Source organism: Protobothrops mucrosquamatus, unplaced genomic scaffold (genome assembly GCF_001527695.2).
Source record: "Protobothrops mucrosquamatus isolate PMUCROS unplaced genomic scaffold, P.Mucros_1.0 scaffold2939, whole genome shotgun sequence".
Classification (NCBI taxonomy): domain Eukaryota; kingdom Metazoa; phylum Chordata; class Lepidosauria; order Squamata; family Viperidae; genus Protobothrops; species Protobothrops mucrosquamatus.
This window is the reverse complement of record NW_015388962.1, coordinates 350,788-355,728: the sequence shown is the minus strand read 5'-3', so window position 1 is coordinate 355,728 and position 4,941 is coordinate 350,788.

Sequence of the window (4,941 nt, the reverse complement as noted above, 5' to 3'; positions counted from 1 at the left end):
GTGTCTCCCTCTGATTTTTTCCCCCTATTATCCCAACAATCCAACGTAGGCTTGATGGAGAGAGAAAGGAACTGGCCCAAATCGATTCATTTGGGGATCGTATAGATCAGGGATCTGCAAACTTGGTAACTTTTAAGAGTTGGGGACTTCAAGTCCCAGAATTCCCCAGCCAGAATTAAATAACTTAAAACATGTTGGCTGGGGAATTCTGGGAGTTGAAGTCCAGATTTCTGCAAATTGAGGAACACTGCCAATAGATGACTATCTAGCATGGTGGTGAACGCCCGTGAAACTTTAAAAGCTGCTGCCGAAATAGGGCAGGTTGGGGATGATGGGTGTTATGAGCTTTCTCTCAACCCTGTGCCACAATCGGATCTCCAGCAGGGAGCGCTGTAGGGCAAGGAAAGATCAGCCTTAAATTTTAATTTATTGCAGGATTTCCTAAACTCGCCCTTTCTTAAATCTAGATTCAAGGGAATCTCAGATTGTTTTTAAAAGCCACCTTTGGGGGTGGGGTGGGGTGTATTATACATTTATTATCATTTTATTTTATGTTAAATCTTCCCGAATTCTAGAGAACCTGAAGGAAGAAGTCTGGATTAAGTTATCTCCACGTTCACTTTGCAAGTTGTAAGGCAGCCTGGCGAAAAACCCTGCTGACATATCCAAACTAAATCCCTGGGTTAATCGGAAAAATGAGAAACCACAGGCTCAGTAACAACTTAAGGATCGGGACAATGAAGGGACAATGAAGTCATTTGATCACCTGATGGGGGAGGATGGGAACTGGAATTCATTCACAAGGTATAGGATTTGAGCCTGGCGAGACCCAGTGCCTGGGTGCCATTAATGCACAATCCCAACCCAATCTTTACAAGCATGGGAAGGAAGGAAAGAGGGAAGGAAGGAAGGGTATAAGAAGAGAAGGAAGGAAAGGGACAGAAAGGAAAAGAAAGTATAAGAAGGAAGGAAAAGAGGGACAGAAAGGAAAGGAAGGAAGGAAAATAAAGGAAGGAAGGAGAGTATAAGAAGGAAAGGGACAGAAAGGAAAAGTATAAGAAGGAAGGAAAAGGGACAAAGGGAAGGAAGGAAGAAAAGGAAGGAAGGAAGGAAGGAAGGAATAGAGGGGCAGAAGGAAAGAAGGAATATAAGGAGAAGGAAAGGAGTGATGGGAAAAGGAAAGAAAAGATAAGAAAAAAGGAAAGGAGTAACAGAAAGGAAAGATATATGAGAAGGAAAGGAGAGAGGGAGGAAGGAAAGAAAAGATATAAGAAAAAAGGAAGGAAAGGAGCGACGGAAAGGAAAGGTATAAGAAAGGGAGGAAAGGAGTGATAAGGAAAGGAAGGAAAGTTGTATGAGAAAGAAGAAAGGAAAAGAGGACAATTGGGGCTACCTGAAGTGGGCTTCCTCCTCCTGACCCCTTTATCCACTCAAGCCCCCCACTCAGCCCAGATCCAGCCCAAACCCAGCCCCCTTCAGGGCACAGGATTCCCCCCCCCAAGGTCAACCTTTGCCCTGACCCCTAGAGAAGGCATCATTCAGCCTCTCCAAACCGAGGGTAAGGGGGGAACGTGTGAACCCCCCCAGACCCCTCTTTGCCGGCGGATCGGATCACATTCCCTGCAAAGAAGCCTCGCAGCCTTTGGTAACTCAACCCTTTCCTGTCAAGGTTTGATTGCAAGAACAACAAGCCAGCAGCAAAAGGAAGGGGTCATGTGGGGGGGCTCCAACTCTGCAGCGGTTGGAATTGGGTAGGTGGGCTATATTTAAACTCTCCCCTCTCTGGACACCACCTGAGTGCTTCTCGATCTGGGCAGATCTCCAGGTAGGTTGAATATGCCTTAATGGATGGTCCACTGAGCCAGGATGGGGCCCCCTTTTCGTCGACCGAGTCACCTTGGATCAATCCCCCCCCAACCAACAATGCAGGCTTGTTCCACGTGATCGGCTTAGCGACGGTTCATTTAGTGACCGAAGTTAACGACGGCACTGCAACACCGCGATTACGAAATTCTTAGAAAATGAAAATCACTGGAAGGCAAGAAGAATTTAGGATATATATGTATGTATTTTAGGCAACTCATCCTTATTGCTATACAGATAGTCCTCAACTTACGACGGGTCATTTAGTGACTGAAGTTAACGACGGCACTGCAACACCGCGATTATGAAATTCTTAGAAAATGAAAATAATTGGAAGACAAAAAGAATTTACTATCTATCTATCTATCTATCTATCTATCTATCTATCTATCTATCTATCTATCTATCTATCTATCTATCATCTGTCTATCTTAGGCAACTCATCCGTATTGCTATACAGATACTCCTCAACTTAGAATAGTTTGTTTAGTGACCATTACATGACCGTTTTTCACCCTTAATGGTCACGTGATCAAAATTCAGACGCTTGGCAACTGACTCATATTTATGACGGCCGCAGAGTCCCAACTGGCGCAAGCAAGGTCGTAAAATGGGGCAAAACTCACTTAAGAACCGTCTCATGTTATCAACTTTATCAAAGAGAGAGAAAGAAAGAGAAAGAGAAAAAAGAGCAAGAGAGAGAAACAGAAAGAGAGAAAGAAAGAAAGAAAAAGAGAGAGAGAGAGAAAGAGAGAAAACCAATCAATCTCGCATTGCAAAAATTGGGGAAATAAAATTCCCAACAGCTCCAGCCTCAGTTCCCAAAATCGGCCGAGCATCTTTTTTTTTCTCCCTCCCTCTTTCTCTCCAGCAAGGTGTGTTTAGACCTGTAGGCAAGGTGAGTGCACTTCACGGGAAACCGGGCAGGTTGAAGCAAGTCTCGGCCCAGAGTGTTTATTTACTCCATGTTTCAAAGACTGGCTTCAATAAATAAGCTCTTTTTTTCCCTCCCTCTCTTGGGTTCGGGGTGGGGGGGCTGGGGGGGGGCTTGGCTTGGCAAGTCCTAATTTGTTGAGCTCAAGATTCACCTGGGGCGAGCAGAGGCTGGCTCCCAAGTGACCACACCGACTATTTTAATTTTCTCTGTAAGGAGAAAAACAACAAAAAAAAAGAGAATATATATATGATCCCTGGGTATATCTATCTATCTATCTATCTATCTATCTATCTATCTATCTATCTATCTATCTATCTATCTATCTATCTATCTATCTATCTATCTATCTATCATCTATCTATCTATCTATCTATCTATCTATCTATCTATCTATCTATCTATCTTATCTATCTATTCATCTACCTCTCTCTCTCTCTCCCTCCCTCCCTCTCTCTCTTTCTCTCTCTCATCATCTATCTATCTCTATCTCTATCATCTATCTACTTATCTATCTATCATCTCTCTCCCTACATCTATCTATCTATCTATCTATCTATCTATCTATCTATCTATCTATCTATCTATCTATCTATCTATCTAGGCTATATATGTTTTCAAAATTTGGATTGCTAACAAAGAATTAAGGGAGTATATATATAGGCTATATATATATATAGGCTATATATATATATAGGCTTCCAAGCTGTTGGCAGGAGTGGGGGGCATTTGGGGAAGGGTGAACTCTTTGACCCTTCAATCGGTTATTCTGCTTCCCTTCCTTCCTTCCTTCCTTCTCTCCCTCCCTTCTTTCTCACTTTTCTTTCTTTCCTTCCTTCCTTCCCTTTCTTTCTATCTCTTCCTTCCTTCCCTTCCCCTTTTTCTTTCTATCTTTCTTCCTTCCTTCTTTCCTTCCTTCCCTCCCTCCCTTCTCACTTTTCTTTCCTTCCTTCCTTCCTTCTTTTTCTTTCTTTCATCTATCTATCTTCTTTCTTTCTTTCTTTCTTTCTTTCTCTCTTTCTTTCTTTTCTTCCTTCCTTCCTTCCCTCCCTCCTATCTTCAAGTATCCCTGGTAGACACACCGCTGGCTATACCTGCTCTAGCAAGAGTAAATTAAGCAAGAGCCACAGAGAAGAGAGAAAAATATGTTTTCCTAAGTAATCAGCCCTGGGATCAAGCAAGCCAGCAACCTCCCAATTTCAGAGTATTTTTCTATTGTCTTGTCCCTGCGGCCAAACATCCCCCCACTCCACTGAGCTCCTAAGCCCCCTGATAAAAAAAACAACAGCTTTTAATTCAGATCCTCTCGCTGGAGGGGAACAAAAAAACCCGAGAAGGCAAAAGAGGAACATTGAGAGATATATTACTTTGGCTTTTTTGGGCACAACTTTTAAGGAGAAGAGAAAACCCCTCAGGAGAAGAGGGGGGTGGGAATTAAGGGGAGATAAGATTTTTAGGAAGACTGGGAGAACGGTCCAAAGAAGGACAGGAAGGATTCCTGCATTGAACCCAGGACCAAAACAGGGGGGGGGGGGGCTGGACTAGATGACCTTTTAGTCCTGCTCTCAAATCTCTGCTCTGCCTTTCCAGCCTGTCCTGGTTGCAGCCAGTTGAAACAAGGGACCAATTTCATCAGCAGACAGGACCCCCTGACTTATTTCCAGCACGTCCGGACGTGTGTGCGGTGTGTTTGTCTTTGCAAAACGGGGTTGTGCGTCATTGCAGCCACGACATCCCCAAACTTAGACAGAGGTAGGTCACCTGCCCTGGGGGGATTCTGGAGAGGGGGGAAGAGTATGCGTGGGTGTGCTTTGCAACCCACCTCCTTAAAAATCAGATTCAACAACAAAATTCACCCCTTGAATTTTTCCACGGTTGCTCAGATAGGCTATGTCTGAGCAGGGAGGCTCCGCTTATAATCCCCTGGACCACCAAAAGAGTCGCCAGATTCTGCCTCTCCTTTTAATAAAAAATCTCTTTTTTTTTTTTTTGATCTGCTGTGTGGCACCGGCGCTAATATAATAAGCCGCGGTGTGATTTATTTGTGCATATTATTTAGAATAAAGTGTGATTCACACAAGTACGGAGATTTGCTAAGCAATCTGGAGGCTATCGAAGGCCCTCCTTTTTTTTCTCCCCCCCCC